Below are 18,921 nucleotides of genomic sequence, written 5' to 3'. Positions count from 1 at the left end.
GACATCAGTGGCTGCTAAATTTCTGCTATTGTCCATTGTTTGGACTTAATATTTCTTTTAGGAAAGTGCCAGTACTTCCATATTTTGCTTAAATATTGAGTGTTGAGACACTCTGAAGTCTTAGCTGAAAGGTTACTAAACATGATTCTGTGATATAGATGAATGAAGGTTGGCAAACAGATATTGGGGATCCCAACTTGTTAAAATCTAATATAGACCATGCAGGACTAAGAGGAAGCAAGTTTCACTGGTCTGGCAGCAATGTGCACACTGCTCAGGAAATCTTGAAAGAGACACAAGTGAGACAGTCGAGCAAGTTTGTGTAACACTATATCAAAGTACATTAAATAATTAAGGATAGTTCATTGCAGTTGCTACCGCTTTGTTTTTGCCATATTATATTAGCTTATAGCATATCAATTAAGCCGTGTTTTGTACTTAGGCCAGGTACAAAGAGGCAAGGGAGGTGCGAAAATCTCTTTTAACCCCAGCACACAAGTACATTTTTGAAATATTGGCTGATAGTCTGTCCCTTGAAGTTGCAGTAGTTGAAGATTTTGTTCTTAATGCCCCAGCTGTAAGTGTTATCTACAGATACCATAGAGTTTCTTTAGATTACAGTCAGTTATCTTTACCATTCCCAGATGTTTGTTCAGAAGCAGTCACATATGTTTTTTAGCCTATTAGCCTGACTTTTCCCCAATAATGTTATTCAGTTGGTAATATATTAATTTATATATGGCCTATGTGTAACTTATTTCCTTTTTCCAATAGTTAGTGTCAGTTGATGACTTCTTTGCAAAAGGAGGATCAAAAATTATTTCATTTGTGTACCAAGAATCTAAAGTACCAGGTATAGGTGAGGACCATGGTTTGTTCTCTGGGTGTCAGTGAGCGATAGTAAATCTCAAATAGGCATAAGTATATCCAAGGATGTAACCTTGATTATATATTTTTATCAACAATTGTAATAGCAATAACTACAAAAAATCCTATTTTTATTACTATTGTAGTTAATTGATTGTTTAACAGTATGTTTAACTGAACAAATAAAAAAAAACCACACAAGTGGGTTGTAACCCACAATTGCTGGACATGGAGGTGGAAATAATTCCTCTGCACTACCACATTTAGGCCTGTCTAATCTATGTTTACTTTACCTATCTATTTAACATTGTATGTTACAGATGAGCCAAAGTTAAATGGTAATGGTTTGGTCTGATCTTGTTCATTAATGATCGGCTAAAGAAAGTTTAAATACATTGGCTGTCAGCATGTAGTGCTCATTACCCTACTAGAGAGCAGCATTTTTACACTGTAAATTGTCTGTGCCATATCAGTGCAAGCAAAAGCATTTTCTTTATGCTCTTTTTTTTTTTAGCTAATTCCAAAATAACAATATTTTCTGGGAATGCAGTAGGTTCACTTTGTCATATTAAACATAATTCCTAATCATTACTTCATATTTGGCTGTAGTTATGGACAAGTTCACTGATGATATTTAAACAACAAAACATTTAGTGTCTGCTAAATGCCGTAAATGTAAACGATGGGTTATTGCAAAATAACATTGCAGCTGTGATTTGATATCAGGCATGAGTCGAAGCTGAAGGAATCACTCTTTTGTACAGACGTTCTACAATATCAATAATTGATACTGGAGGGCACATCTCCATGGTTCCTATGCCATTTGGTCTGTCTGAAAGGGTCCTGAATGTGTTTGTACATGTATGCTTTACACTATTTATTTATTTGTTTGTTTGTTTGTTTGTCAATGAGTCTAATGAATTATTAATTTCTGGATTAAGCACTGGCCACAGAGGTCCACAGTTGAATTCCACATTTATTTCTGTGATGACGATATCACTGCCCAGGTTTTGTGAAGTTAATGCGTAACATTAGTGATAAATTGTAGTACTTGACAGAGAATGGTTGTATTCATAGTAGCATACTGCACTCATGTATTGACTGTGGCTACATATAGTATGTACTATACAATATGTGAACACAACAAATTTCTCCATTATGGCAAAGATATCCAGATGACATACTACTGTTGCCAAAATTTAGAGTGTCATGGGCAAAGAACGTGCAGGAAAGAAGGAGAAAGCAAACAAGATTCTCCAATTAAAGAGTTCAGTAAAATGAGCAAAATCAAAACCAAACATAAAAGTGCACTAACTATGACAAAAACAAGTCAGTGTAATGACACAATGACCCACAAACAGTTATGAAACAAAATGGCTTATAAAGAGTATAGCATAAAGACAACCCCCATGTGGTGTGTTGAATGAGGCATAACACATCCCACCTGAGGTGTGGTGAGAAATCTTAACACATACACATGTAACACAAGACGGAAAACATAAACACCACGTCAAAGCTGCTGTCGCATAACAGACGCTATCAGCAGGGGGGAAACCATTACATTGAGTATGTGGGAAGAACAATCTTCATGGTATACTCCATCCCACAATTCAATATGGCCATTTTCAGTGCTCCTTTCTAAATAAATAAATAAATTACTGAATAAAATAACAGACAACTCACAATCAGTGACTCCAGGTATGAATGTGAGTAAAATAATTTCTAGCTGGAATTATTGCTTATGCAATGATCAGAACAGTTTGAAAATATCTGAGGATAACTGGCAACTAGCAAGGTAAAATTATTCAGTGATTCTGTAGTACAATACTGGTAAATTTCATAATGGATATTGTACTGTATACTCTTATGGAGAGTAATCTTATGGTATATAGTATATACATTAGTGTAGTACATAGTGTAGTAGCATGTCATTGAGAACACAGCGCAATGCCCATTAATCCATCAGTCCCATTCACATTTTGTCGAATGTTTAAAACACTTTAAGGGGAGACACAAATGTGGTTCCTAAATCCCCAATCAGCTAGTTTTAAAGTTAAACATTCAAATAGAAAACAAAGATGCAGACTTCAGAACTAGTTGACAAGAATAGCTGGTCCCGTCCTTTATTGCAAGTCGACATTAACAAGCATTATTGAGACACCCTCTGAAGAATGTGATCTAACAATCACACAAAGAACTCACATTTTTATACATTTTTCAGAAGTGATTATGTATTCATTCACCCCACCTTCTTTTACATATGAGTGTTTTTTGCATTCTCCACTATTATATCCAAACCATACATTAGTCAATATATGCAAACTAATATTCAATACCCACACCAGTTGGAACCCACTGCCACTACATTCCAAGAGAAGCCTTCTCTTGACCTCATCCTAAAGAAGATTGTTTTTATATACTGTCCTGAACTGGGTGGAGAGATAATATAGCTTACACTGAGGTCTGCTAAAGCCAACCCAGGATCTTTTGCGGAAGGCTTTGTACACAAATCATTTCAAAAGGACACAGAATCTCTATACTCCTACTCCTGTATGTTTTATGTTATTAATATGTCCAATTCAATGTTTAAACTTCTTTTTCCTGTGAACAATCTTTTTATAACCTCACAAAATGCATGTAAGTTTATATGTAAGATAGGCTGTATTTGTTTGAATACATGAAAACATCCTGTAAGTAAGCCCATGATCCTTTTAAAACACTGTGTACACAATTGTTAGGCAAGATAGTATTTTGACTATATCATCATTTTTATGCATATTTTCCAACACCAAGCTGTATAAACTTGAATGCTTATTGGATTTAAGCATATCAGATGTGTATTTGTGTTATGAGGGAGGGTGTAGCCTAACACCTTATATCAAGGTGTGCATATTTGATCGGCAGCTTCTTTTCCTCAGGCAAAATGGGCCAAAAAAGAAAATCTCTGAACTGACTCTGCAAAGTCAAAAATTGTAAAAGGTTTTTCAGAGGGATGCAGCACTCTTAAAACTACTAAGATATTGGGGTGTGATCACATTTTGTTGCTAATAGTCAACATGGTCACACGAAACTTGTTGAGGAAAAAAGACACAAATTAACTACCAAAGATTTGAGAAGAATGAAACATGCAGTGACCAGGAGCCCATTATCTTCCAGTGCTGTCATATTACAGAACTGCAACCTATCTGGAGTGCCCAAAAGTACAAGGTGTTCAGTACTCATAGACATGGCCATGGTAAGGAAGGCTGAAACCCGACCACCACTGAACAAGACACATAAGGTAAAACGTCAAGACTGCGTCAAGAAATATCTGAAAACAGAAGGTTTTATGGACTGATGAGATAAGAGTCACTCTTGACGGACCAGATGGATGGGCACACACCTCCACTACAACTCAGATGCCAGCCAGGTGGAGGTAGGGTACTGCTATGGGTTGGTATTAAAGATGAGCTAGTTGGACCTTTTGGGGTTGAAGATGGACTCAAAACCAACTTTTCAAACCTACGACAATTTCTTCAAGCAGTGGTACAGGAAAAAGTCTGTATCTTTCAAGAAGACCATGATTTTTATGCAGGACAATGTTCCATCGCATGCATCAAAGTACTCCACTGCGTGGCTAGCCAGTAAAGGCCTTAAAAATGAAAGAGTAATGACATGGCCCCCTTTCCCCTGACCTAAATCCTCTTGAGAACTTGTGGGTCCTTCATAAACTGGAGATTTACATGGAACGAAAACAGTACAGCTCTTTGAACAGTGTCCGGGAGGCTGTGGTTGCTGCTGCACAAAAAGTTGATCATCAACAGATTAAGAAACTGACAAACTCCATGAATGTAACTCTTATCACTGTTATTGAAAAGAATGGTGGCTGTAGTGGTCACTGATTTTTATTTATTTATTTATTTTTAAAATGTCAGAACTTTATTTGTCATTTTTGTGTTGTTTGTTTATTATTCACACTTTAACCGATGAAATAAACAAATGAGATGGGGAAATGTACATTTTTCACTTAGTTGAATAATAATTCTGCACACTCATAGTTACCCTATAATTATACACACATAGATATTCTCCTAAGATAGCCAAAACCTCACTTTTACATTTATAAATATTCAGGTTCAATATTTATTAACAATTTAGATTGAGCACTGTTCAATAATAAAATGAATCCTCAAAAATACAACTTGCCTAATAATTGTGCACACAGTGTACTTAAATTATTGTTTTCATAACTTAGTTATTTAAGTGCTATCAAATATGGCTAAAATGCTGCTTATACAGCAGACTACGACTGCCACAATTGACATTGCAATGACTGACCCACACATAAAAAATAGCAATTTGGCCACTAAAGCTTGTTTTTATGCTTGTTTTTGTTGCTCATCTTACTTTTACAAATGCTTATTTTAGAATGTGGCCACAACCTTTCCTGGAACTGTAAAGGGAGCAATGATAGTGCGTTTAATTTTGCAAATTTATCTGAGACATCCCCAAAGGACTTTCTTTGTTTTTGCGAGAACTGAAGTTGATGTTGCTATTAACCCAAGGAATATCTATGAGGTGAAGCTGGAAGTCTGTATTTTCTCTTTACTTTACTGCACTGCTTTTATGGGCCTTTATGCTTACATCAGTAGCAACTTATACATTTTTTATTTTAGGAGACATATTTTTGCGTGTTTGATGCTACAGATGGACTTCTGAAGGCAACTCGAAATTTAATATCAAAGGTCTTCATGCAAGCTGTTTGTGCAACAGAAAATTGGGGTGCCCTGAACCAGTCAAAACATGCAGAAAAGGATAAGCAGAATTTTAAAGACACTATATCTCCCTGCATATGTTTCCTAGACGGTAAGTGTACTGGATTTCTTCAGGAAAGAAGTAGTGATTGATGTGTATGTTTCTAAGGATTTCAGCTATTTCAGCATTCTGTTTTCAATAAAATGTGTCTTGGTGTCACTAAATCACCTAAATAGGCATACAGCTATTAAGTATTTTGAAACAAGATGTTGCTTTGTCACAGCACTAGAGATATGCATGTGTCACCACAAGGTTACCACTTATGTTGTTGAGCAGATAATCGCACATGCACCATGTTCTAATCTGTTGTATAGGAATTCAAATGAGAATTGAAGGTGCTGTTCAACTCAAGAAAGCCTCAGGTATTGATTTTTCTAGACTCGTCTCCTTTGAGGACATAAAGCAAGCAGCTGCAGATACTGACATGGTGCACAGGCTTGAAGACGTTTTGATTATGTGGTATGAGCAGATTAAACAGGTGCAGTCTTTGATATGAGAATTTGTTGTTACCAGAGGTGTAAAGTCAGTAAGGCTTGATTAAATATTAAAGCTCCTGCTATCATCCAGTTTTCATTAATTAATTATTAACTAAGTAACAAAGCAAGGCAGTTGTAATAAAATCCTGGGTAGGAAGGACTATTACTTTTTGAATGTGAACTTTCCACCTCTGACTACAAGTATAAAAGAAATTTATTCTTAAAAGTAATTATGGTTTTTGTCCAAATGAAATCTAATTTTAGGTCCTTACAGAGAGTGAACAAATGAGAAAAGAACCTGATGCATCCGGGCCATTATCAGAGTTGGAACATTTGAAAAGGATGTGTGCAAAGTTTAATTCCATTATTGAACATATTAAAGGCACAGAGTAAAGCTGTGTCCTCAATATAAACTGTCCTCAATATAAATGTCCTCAATATAAACTGCTCAAAGACACTGAAGGTAGACCTCCTACCACTTCACATGTTATAATTTTAAGTTTCTTTACTAATTTTTGTCTTGTGGCTTTTCAGGTGTGGCAGCAGATGGATTCCAGAATAACAGACTGTGCAAATGAGGCCAAGGACAATGTGAAATTTCTGTACACACTAGAGAAAGTCTGTCAGCCTCTTTACAACTGTGATCCAATAAATGCACTTTACTCAAACATATTTTGTTACTATTGTTGTACATGTTCTAAACAAACTATTTCATAAAAAGAATGACACGCTATTCTCATAGTATTTTGTACCTAATGGCGGATGACATCTTTTGTTTAAATTTTAGGTCACCATGGCAAAAAGTGTCCAGAATCTCATCAATGCCATCCACATGATACACAGTGTCTCAAGCTATTACAATACCCCTGAACAATTGACATCATTATTCATTAAGTAATCTTGGTACTTGTTTTTGTAGTCTTAATATAAAAACATTATACATTTTAATAATGAAGTTAATTATTTGCCTTTGATAGCTTACAAATCGGATGGTAATAGCCTGTAGAGCTTACCTCACTGATAATGGTACCTCTCGAATTTTGGATCAGGACCCACAAGACATCATATTGAAGGTACAGATAATGAGATGTAAAATTTTTGGTTTTAATTTTCAGGACCTGGAGTTCTACATGTACCAGTCATGTGGTGGCTTGATTACAATAATAGTCTTCATCCATGTTCAGACAGGATTTGTTTTACATGGGGAGGTAGAATAAAGTGATTATTAGTGGTCTTCCTGAGTGATTATAGTCCCATCTGAATCAGCCATACCATGCTCTTTTATAGACTGCATGCTCCCTCATTATTAACCAGCACCTTTTACCCATTATAAAATGACAAATAGAAATAACCCAGGTATATTAATCTTTTCAGAGGAGTGACATTCTGGAAGCTTTAGGTAAATTGTACTACTTGTATGAATGCTGTTAATGTTAAAACCATGTTATTGTTATTATGAAGTGGTTTTATAAAATATCAAGATTTTTGATAGAAGATGAGGGGTATTTATGAATGAAGAACCAAACCCAAGTCTTCTGGTTCATTATAGCCCTAGATCAATAATGTTGGTCTAGGGCTATAATGAAAGCTAATGTCCAATGAAAGCTATGTATTATGCATAGGTCTTTTTTGTGATGGCAGTGACCAATAAATTGAGCCATTTCTGTCATTTTTGATTCTGTAATTTCTTTAATGTGAATCAGTCATAAACATTACAGAGATCCAGATAAATAATGCCATCCAAACAGTACTTTAGGAAATGTAATCATACATTTTTTATGATTACTTAAGATTGTCTTTAGATATTCTTGATTATCATTTCAATTAGATTTGATACAATTATGAATAGGAGTCTGTCATGTAGTTGTTAGACTATCCTATCCCTGACATTAAATATATAAATATTGGGCTTGAGAATATACAGTTCTGTATTGATAAACATAAAATTTGATTCCACTATATGTATTTTTTCTTAATATAATGCTGTGAAAATTATTATTGGAATGTGGAACTGCGCAACTAAAATCTTATTCAACCAAAAAAAAAGTATTACTAGCTAAACTACTGTATTTCCTGATTTGTTAAAAGGATTGTATCTACCTATTCCGAGAGTATCAGTCTTGCTTCTACAAGACAAAGGCACAAAGCCTTGAGAAGCCGGGGGCCAAGTCATTTGAGGTATCGGAGATGTACATTTTCAGCGTGTTTGAGGATTTCTGCAAAAGGCTAGAAGAGGTGACCAGTAATTCTTATGTGATATAACACTGCTGGAATATATTGGGCCAACCCATGCACTGTTATACAATTTTTACTTTCTCCTCAGATAACTCAGATGATTACAGCTGTGAAGATTCTCTGCCCTTGGCAAATCAACTATTGAGGGAATAGACCCATTATCTGCAAAGTTTCTGAACATTTACAGCACCATAAAAAAAGAAGCAATATGATATACTGGCTCCCAGAAAAGCAGAGTTTGAAGTTGACTTTGCAGTGTTCATGTCTCAGATCAATAACCTGGAGGTATTTTGTGCTTCAAACACCAGTGAGCAATATAGATTGGCCTGTTTTGGTATGATAAAAGAGAATGATGAATAAATTGTGTTTCGCTAATTAATAACTTTCTGTGTTTTTTGTTCTTCAGAATCAACTTCAGGTGTTCATGCATTCAAGTTTTTCCAAGATTTTGTCATCTCATCATGCCCCAAGTCTTCTACAGAAGTAATCTATGATTTATAGTATATGTAGATAAAAAGCAAACCTATCACCTGAAGATGCTGTAGTAATATTTTAATAAAAAACATTACTGGTGAATCATCTGAGGAATTTCTTGAGAGTAAACCTGTGCTAATAAGTCACCTCAAGATGTCGTGATAACCTATTACTAATAAAGATACATTAGTCCAGATATATTCTGACAATAAGTCACCATCATTGCTTGGGCCAAGTCATTTCAATAAGCAATGGGGATTAAAAAAGTAAGTAATAAAAAAAATAAAAATAAATAAATAAATAAAAAAGCTTGGGGCGAGGAGTTGATTATAATGTTATTATAATTGATTATCATATCTGCTTTTCAGATTTCAAAACCTGAACATACCCTGTCTACAGACAGACATTTCTGACACCATTGCCCTCATACTACAGCACTATGTCTTAGAGCTTGAATCTATAAAAAAGGTATTTTTAGTTATTTAGTATTGGGATTTGATGGTTGCAGGCCTTCCAACGTAATGTTTTATTGTTGTTTTTAGAAACAGAATTATGGAAAATATATAATTTTTGCTGTATTTATTATTAATGTTTATAGCTTTACCAGGCCCATAGAGGGGCCCCTCCTTTGGCCAGAAACATGCCCCCAATGGCAGGAACGATCCTATGGGTCAGACAGTTGTTCAGGAGAATACAGGAGCCATTTTTTCACATTGAGGTGAATACTCTGATGGAGTTTATAATTTAATGGTTTCTCACAGGATGGTTAATCTTATGAAATGGTTGAAGTGACAAGTGGCAACACATTTGTTGATGTAAGTTTCTAAAATCTTGTGGTTGTATACTGAATGGTTTTATTTGCAGTTGTTCATATTCTGTGTACAGTTTTAAATTCACTTTTCTGTTTTTTATCACATGAACCCACACAATCAACAGAAAAACTCTGATATCCTGTCTACCCCTGAGGGGAAGGATGTTGTATGGATGTACAACAGAACTGCAGTTGTATTTGTGGAGTTTGAGTTACTTTACCATACAACCTAGATAATGGAGGTCTCACAGTTGCAATATAGTAAATGTCTTAACAATTTATTTTATATAAGTTAAACAAATTTAAATATTACTAATAGTAATAGTAAACAATAATGCTCACAACTGACACATTTTCTAAAAGCTCTACAGGATTCCCTTCTTGTTCGCCACACTGACACAGGAAAACTGCTTGTGAACTTTAATCCTAAAATAAATGAGATAGTATGGGAAACAAAATGCATGCTTAAAATGGGTCTAGAGGTTCCAGAGCAGGCCTTATGTCTCATAAAGACTAAAAAATACATGAAAGATACTCAACACCATCTAGAGGTGTGCTTTGTGATCTGTCTTTAATTATTTTTATTTATAGCTATTTTCTGGTGAAAAGTCTATATAATTACTGCATGCCTTCTGATTCTGAGTAAACAAGTCAATTATTACTTCTTTTTGATATGTAGACATTTCTTAGCAACTATGAGTCTACCCTTGAAAAAATCCCTGCTGTGTTTCATAGACTTATGGCATCAAAAATAAAGAAGGTAAACAGTACCTCTTAAGTGTTATGTAAGAAAAAAACTAAGAAATAAAGTTTACATATGATTAGAATATTTTAAATAAAGCAGATTATATTTTAATATAATATACTCACATATAACTTACAAACCTCTTTTAATATCAAAATGTTATAACACTGTGAAAGGTGGATTGTGTACTTCACCATGGGTTAGTGTTGCTCAACTGGTCATCTTCAACTTGGATAAATTCTTCAGTAACATTGATGCTGCCATGTCTGATATCAATCAAGTTTTGAAGAAGGTATATTGTATAGTTTGCTCAAAGGAACAATCACAAAAAGTGCTTAAAAATTGCTTTACTGAGACTCAATGATATTTCCACATTTTAGGTGAGGGATATTGATGAGATGCACATTGATAATGTATTTCAAGATATCTCAAAGACTGTGCTTGTTGACCTGCCAGAAGATAGACCTTCACACACTTAAAATAAGAATCTTTGTTTCCAAGTGAGAATGGACATGTTGAACAATGCATTTTTTGCAAACAGAACACATAAAAACAATCTTAAAATCTCCCTTTGTTTTACCACTTATCTGGCAGAAGTCAGTTAGGTGTATCCGATGGAGTGGTTACACTTATAAAGTCTGAAGTCCACCTGGCCATACCCAATGTGGTAATGTTGGCTTTTATAACTCCTGATTTTGGTTCTGCAAGGGAGCTAAAATTTCCATTCTGCAATAGGTTGGTCACCACATCTTGTTTCCTCTTGATAAAGGTGATGGTACCCAGTGTAGATGATATTCAGCAGGCGATTAATCGCCTTGTGCATCTGGTGCTAGAGGTAAGCCATGGTGTGGCAAGATGGGGACAGGATCGCCGTTTAGATGACAGCATAAAATCTGGATGTAAGAGTTATTCCTGACCTGTCCTTGTGAGTATCTGATAGGAATCTTCTTAATCTGTACAATTTGGCTATAACAGGTATCCAAATATTCATATATTTTCTTTGATTTGCTATTCTTCAGTATAATCTGAGGTAAAGATCTCCGCTTGAAGATCTCATATGTATTATTATGTATGTCTCACCTATTGTTTCCATATACTAGCATGGAAATCACTTTATATCAAGCTTGGAATCTGAAGAACTTCTATCAGAGTGTTGTTGAACACAAGGATGTCCGTAAACGTTTAGTGCTCCTAAAATCAGCAGTAAACTCAATGAGAAAACAAGGTAGTGATGTGCTCAAACAGTTTTGGTCTTTCAAAGTGATCTGGGAAGAGGACAGAGATGTCAAAGTTAAGGTAACTTATGATTACTATATGCTAGTGAAATGTTCCCAAGCAATTGGGTTTTTTTTTGTGCACAGTAGTATAAAGGACTTGCCTAATTTTGGGAATTGAATATTCCTTATTAAACTATTGGATGCTATAAAACACCTTTTTGCAATATGTGTGTGGAAACATAAATCACAAAATCCACCTGTTCTTTGGTCCTTACAGCTCTTATACCTCCTACTTTCTGAATATTCCTGATCTCACACTTAGCCTCATACAACTATTCTGAAACCTCCAAGCTTTAATCTTCAAATTTTATAACTTTCACATACTGGTTAGTTGAAGCTTTGTAGACTCACATATTGTTCCTGTAATCGTTCAATGCTGTTTGCACTTTCTGTTAGGAATTCATGAACAGCCGTCCATACCTCATCCAAATAAAGTCTGAAATTTTGCATTATGTGGCCTATGAACAAGAAATCAATGACATTCAGCCTATCATTATTTTAGAATCTATCGAGTTGTCAACAGGTGAGCATACTATATTGGTAGTTACCTTAAAAGAAAATGATTGTTAACATGGTTTTCACACATTACTCTTATATACAACACCCAGTGTTCAACACAGTCACCGTTTTGTGGCTGTACTCAGTATTTTTGTCTTTTGTCTAACCACTTGTATAAGGGAGATTGATAGATGGATTAGTTCCCAAGTGAGTCAGGCAGTTGTTTAACAACTTGATAATTAACTTTGTATGTTTATTCTTTAGCACCACTAAAAATGTCTCTGTCTGTGGAAGCTAAAGCTTGGAAAATGCTTTTGTGCAAATACCTAAATGAGGAATACAAGAAGATGATAGACATTATGGCTTTCACTAGTGAGCATCTCAAAAAGGTTTCAAGGCCTATTGGTGACCTACAGGATGTGCGATTTGCTATGGAAGCCCTTTCTAATATCTGTAACTCTGAAATAAGAATTGACATGACTCTGGAGCCTATTGAGGTGAAATGCTTTTTCTATGTAATACTCATGCAACATGTTAATTCACAAAATATTGATTATTGCTGATTATTGGAATAATGTAATATTGATTTGTTTATTTCTTAGGAAGCCTATGATATACTGAACAAGTGTGAACTGGAGATAACCAATGAAGAGGCTGAGGGTGTGGACATTCTGCAATATTCCTTTGTTAAGTTGCAGTCCAAAGCGGTATGTTCCTTATGTATGTTATTCTTTTTTCTAACATAGTGTATTTTGTTAATAGTTAAAGCTGTTGTTATTGTGTATATGTGAGCATTTCAATCTGAAATTGCCACACAGAGAGTAGTCCAGGATGAACTGATCCATGTGCAACCCAAGTTCAGAGAAAATCTCTTGGAATCAGTTACCCTTTTTCAGAATAAAGTTGTGTCATTTACAGAGCATTATGAAGTGGCAAACCAAAACTTTTTAAAGCCTTTTAGGATATTAATTTGTCAATTTCCAAGTAGCTCATCTCCTCTAATACTGGCATTAAGAAAGGGGTGTTCTTTTCAGAGTGTGTACTGACTTCTTCATATGGCTTTTATGTGTGCATGGAAAGCCAACTGGTACAGTTCAGAATTTAACTGGGATTATTACTGATCAGCGGTGTTATCAAAGATAAAGATTTTAATATCCATGTTATTTCTGTCTCGGGTTACAGGAAGGTCCAAATGTGCCAGGCATCTCACCTCAAGAAGCTAGTGGTAGACTTCAGATCTTTTAGGTATAACAGTGTAATGTGGAGCAATTGTGAGGCAGACACATATGCTGAGAAGAGCAATATTTATTATGGGCAAATCCATAATCAGAAATGTTAGAGCAGTCCACAGTCTATGAGTCAACATGGAGAGTCCAGGAAAATATAGCAAACAAACGACAAAAAGCACATGATAACAGAAGAGGAGAAAAGGAATAAGGAACACAACATTAAACAGGATATGTACAAAATTACAGGCAACTTGAAAATACAGAGGCTAATTCACACAACTATGCAGAGCAAACACAAACAAGGCATGGATTAACAAAGACCAGCAAACTAACAGGGAAAAACACAGGGTTTAAATACACAGGGTAATGAGGACAGGTGACGTCTCATAAAACTGTGAAAACCAAAACAAGGACCAGAACAGGAACAGAGAAAATAACACTGACACACAACAGGGAAACCATGGAAACAGGGATGCTAGGGAGGGCCAGTCATGACAGACACAGTTCTGTATGCCACTTTTGATATGATGAAGATTTACAGTGGAATTGGTTTGTGACAGTTTCAGGGCATTAAAATCATATCTAAAAACAGTTAACATTTAGAACCTATTTAAATTCTCCCTATAGTTTGTACCACAAAAATGCATGTATACTTATAAGCATCATTCATTCAAAATGCAGCAGCCATAGATAGTAGGATAAAGGTGTGAAATAATTTTATTTGGGCTTCTTCTTCTTCTTTTATTACAGAATCCTTGTCAGCACAGTGGTCAATTTTTTATATTAAAAAATTATCAAGACTATCATGATTTAGGACACAGAAACTAAGAGAGGCTCAGCAATAAGAGCAGATATTCATTATTAGGGTGGAGATATTCATACATGAGTTTGATAAATGAGCTCAGTATGCTTACAGGAGGTATTTGCATATTTGTTTGTTGATGGTCTCAGACTAGGTTTGATGACCTTTGGAGGAGATTCATCACATACTCCTCTGGAGAACAATTGTTTGGCCTACCTGTCACAGAATGTGATGCTCTGCAGAAGGCCTGGTAATTAGAGTTTGTTTACATTTAGTGAACAATGCTAGTATATAGCCTAGCTACTTTAGATTCTTTTAACTTTCATTATGTTTTTTTTCATACTAGGAAAGAGCTTGGTCCTCTCCAAAAGTTGTATAGTCTCTTTGATGCAGTTATGTATAAAATTGGTGGTTATTATGATATCCTATGGATGAAGGTTGACATTGAGAAGATCAACACAGAACTTTTAGATTTTCAGAGCAGGTGACTTTGTGCAAATTCATATTTATCATGATATTTATGTATGTCATGGCAATAACAGAATTTTCTAAAAGCTTTTATAAATAATTTGTTGAGGTGCCAAAAGCTTCCCAAAGGGCTCAAGGACTGGCAAGCTTTTTTGGATTTAAAGAAAAGAATTGATGACTTCAATGAGTCCTGCCCTCTTCTTGAGATGATGGCCCACAAAGCCATGAAGCAGAGGCACTGGGATCGCATTGCTGACCTGACAAAACACAAATTTGATGTGGAGTCTGATACATTCACCCTTCAGAATATAATGGATGCACCACTGCTTAAACACAAGGAAGACATAGAGGTTAAACTATGTTTCAGGTCAAATCAATATTTATAATTGTTTATCTTTAGTAGCAGACTAATTTGAGTTCCATTTAATAACCCTAGAACATCTGCATCTCAGCTGTTAAGGAGTAAGACATTGAGGCCAAGCTAGAACAGGTGGTGGATATCTGGTCCAGTCTGTCACTCAGTTGTATGTCCTTCAAGAGCAGAGGAGAGCTTATGCTTAAAGGTGCTGCGACAATAAAAACTGTTTCTGCAATGGAAGACAGTCTTATGGTTCTTGGATCACTGTTTAACAATAGGTGCGTTACATAGCATAGATATGGAATGTACTGTTTGTGTATTATTAAACTTCCTGTTCAAAACCAGCTTGTCTTTATACCCAGATACAATGCTCCCTTTAAGAAAGATATCCAGAACTGTGTTTTCAAACTCTCCACGTCATCAGACATTATTGAGCAATGGCTTATCACTCAGAACTTGTGGGTGTATCTGGAGGCAGTGTTTGTTGGTGGAGACATTGCAAAACAGCTTCCACAGGTTCAGCATTTTCAACTGGATTGCAAACCTTAATCTTCAAATCATTTTTATTATATTATGACAAGGACATTCATATATACACACACATTACTGTGCAAAAGTTTTAGGCAGGTGTGAAAAAATGCTGTAAACTAAGAATAGCTTCAAAAATGGAAGTGTTAATAGTTTATTTTCATCAAAAGAAGAGAAATCTAATTCAAAATCAATATTTGGTGTGACCACCCTTTCCCTTCAAAACAGCATCAGTTCTTCTAAGTACACTTGCACACAGTTTGAAGGAACTCAGCTGGTAGGTTGTTCCAAACATATTGTAGAACTAACCACAGATCTTCTGTGGATGTAGGTTTCCTCAAATCCTTTTGTCTCTTCATGTAATCCCAGATAAACTCAATGATGATGAGATCAGGACTCTGTGGGGACTATACCATCACTTCAAGGACTTCTTGTTCTTCTTTATGCTGAAGATATATCTTAATGACATTGGCTGTATATTTGTGGTCATTGTCCTGCTGCAGAATAAATTTGGGGCCAATGATATCCATCATGCAATACAATCAGGGAGGTGTAAGTATTTGCCTGTATTTCTCAGGACACCATTAATCCTGACCAAATCTCCAACTCCATTTGCAGAAATGCAGCCCCAAACTTGTAAGGAACCTCCACCATGCTTCACTGTTGCCTGCAAACACTTATTATTGTAACGCTCTCCAGCCCTTCGGCGAACAAACTGTCTTCTACTACAGCCAAATATTTAAAATTTTGACTCATCAGTCCAGAGCACCTGCTGCCATTTTTCTGCAACCCAGATCCTATGTTTTCATGCATAGTTGAGTTGCTTGACCTTGTTTCCATGTTGGAGGTGTGGCTTTTTGGCTGCAACTCTTCTATGAAGACCACTTCTGGCCAGACTTCTCCAGACAGTAAATGGGTGTACCTGGGTCCCACTGGTTTCTGCCAGCTCTGAGCTGATGGCAATGCTGGACATCTTCCGATTTTGAAAGGAAATAAGCTTGATGTGTTTTTCATCTGCTGCATTAAGTTTCCTTGGGCAACCACTGCATCTACCATCCTCAACATTGCCCGTTTCTTTGTGCTTCTTCAAAAGAGCTTGAACAGCACATCTTGAAACCCCAGTCTGCTTTGAAATCTTTGCTTGATAGAACCCTTGCTGATGCAGTATAAGTACCTTGTGTAACCTACATGTGAAATTGATGATCATTAGCACCTGTTTGGTATAATTGGTTGATCATACACCTGACAATAATCCTATAAATTCCCTGACTTTGTGCAAGTGTACCTATAAGAATTGATGCAAGTTTGAAGGCAAAGGGTAGTAACACCAAATTTTGATTTAGATTTTTCTTTTGTTCACTCACTTTCCATTTTGTAAATTGATAAAATAAACAATTATTACTTGTATGTTTGAAAGGATTCTTAGTTTACAGCATTTTTTCACACTTGCCTAATACCTTTGCACAGTACTGTATTTATGGAATTAATTTTTGCATTGCAGGAAGCAAAATGCTTCCAGAACATTGACAAATTATGGATCAAGATAATGCAGCGAGCCAATGAGATCTCCAGTGTGGTACAATGCTGTGTTGGAGATGAGACTATGGGCCAACTGCTACCCCACCTGCAAGAACAACTTGAACTCTGCCAAAAGTCTCTCACAGGGTACACAGGGTTTTGTGCAACTCTTACAGTAATAAAGTAATCCAAAATATGTAAATGTTTTTAAAGGTAAGCTTTGGACTTCAATACATTAATTATGTTATTTGTATACAACTACCTTGAAAAAAAAGACTGCAGATCCCCAGGTTTTTCTTTTTGTCTGATCCTCCATTGTTAGAAATTCTGGGACAAGCTAGTGATTCTCACACAATCCAGGTATTTAACATTACACCATGGTAATGGTCTAAGTACCCATATTACAACTGATCTGTATATTTTTGCATTTGCCAGTCTTGACAGTTGTAAATCATTAGTAAAATTGCATTTAGTGCAAAAATAATTCTCCTAGTCTCATCTTCTGGGAGTGTTTGACAATGTCAGTGAAGTTGAATTTCATGTAAAGGACTATGACAAGATCCTGGCTGTGCTATCTCAAGAGGGAGAGTACCAGTATGTATGAATTGCAATTTAACAATCTGCAGTTTAAACACTATCTTTGTACCCTGTCTAGTAATAATATTACCTTTTCTAGTTTATTGATTTATGCTAACTATATACTAGTTTGTACAGACTTTCGAGTTTGAATTTATTTTTGGCTTGTACAAATTTTTAGATGTTAAAATTTAGGTTGTGGTTGTGTGTGTTTGGGGTGGGGTGGGGGGGATAGTTGGACCACCCTGTAATGGCGCACAGACCTGTGGAGCTGTCGTTAGGAGAGTTGTTGGTTCAGCAACAGGCCTCTTTGCACTCAGTAATAAAAGTGGCTGACCTACAAATAAATGACCCTGGCTTCCAGCTCCTCACCTTTCTTAATCAATTACAAGCTCAGGTAATCAAAACTAAAATACATATGCACAGTATCAATCAGACACATGGACCAACAAATTTGCTTCTGTCATTGTGTAACATTTTATAATTACATTGGTTCTCACTCCTCATGTACCTGATTTAACTTATGATGTTTAAGCTTTTAATAACATTAAAGTGTGTTGAAGCAGGAAAAAATGTGTAGTGCATTCTTTTCCAGTACAGAGATACAAAACCACTGCTATAAGTTACTATAACCAATGTTTGTTTTCTGTTGTTCCTTTGAGACGTAATTTGTAAATAATGTTAAAAAGTAATTCTAAGTCCTATTTACAAAAAATAATTTCAGGTTGGCTTGCTGGAAGTTCAAATGCTTTGAACTCGAGATTCAGAGGAGGCACTACGAAATGCTAAGAAAGACAAGAGGATTATGTCTTTGACTAAACAAAAGTTTCAGGACATGCTTAATACACTGATTGGACAAACAGCCCATGACCTAAGTTTGAGCGTGTTAAGTTTGAGACACTAGTCACAATTCATGTCCATCAAAGGGACATTTTTGATGATTTGGTGAGAAATTGTCTCATAACGTGTTTAGTAGGAGTATACTCCAGTCACAATTTGTTTTGCTTTTTCTCTTTTCATCTTAGGTTTTGAACCAAGTTTAGTAATAAAATGTCTTTGTTTCAGGTGACAATGCATGTAAAATCCATCAATGATTTTGAATGGCTGAAACAGAGTAGATTTTATTACAAAGATCAGGATCAGATTATTGTGTCAATTACAGATGTTGACTTCATATATCAGAATGTATTTTTGGGCTGCACAGACCGCCTAGTAATCACTCCTCTCACAGATAGGTAAGATTTTTTTTTAACTTAGAAAAATGT

The 18,921-nt window shown here is 35.6% G+C and overlaps 1 pseudogene; it reads left to right on the top strand.

Annotated features, from left to right (window-relative positions):
• The first annotated feature begins 158 nt into the window (after nt 1–158).
• LOC113572265 overlaps nt 159–18,921 on the top strand; it is a 37,538-nt pseudogene continuing 18,775 nt past the window's right edge.

Source organism: Electrophorus electricus, chromosome 3, assembly GCF_013358815.1.
Source record: "Electrophorus electricus isolate fEleEle1 chromosome 3, fEleEle1.pri, whole genome shotgun sequence".
NCBI lineage: Eukaryota > Metazoa > Chordata > Actinopteri > Gymnotiformes > Gymnotidae > Electrophorus > Electrophorus electricus.
Note: the sequence above shows the minus strand (reverse complement) of the source record. Positions and strands in the feature narration are given on the sequence as shown.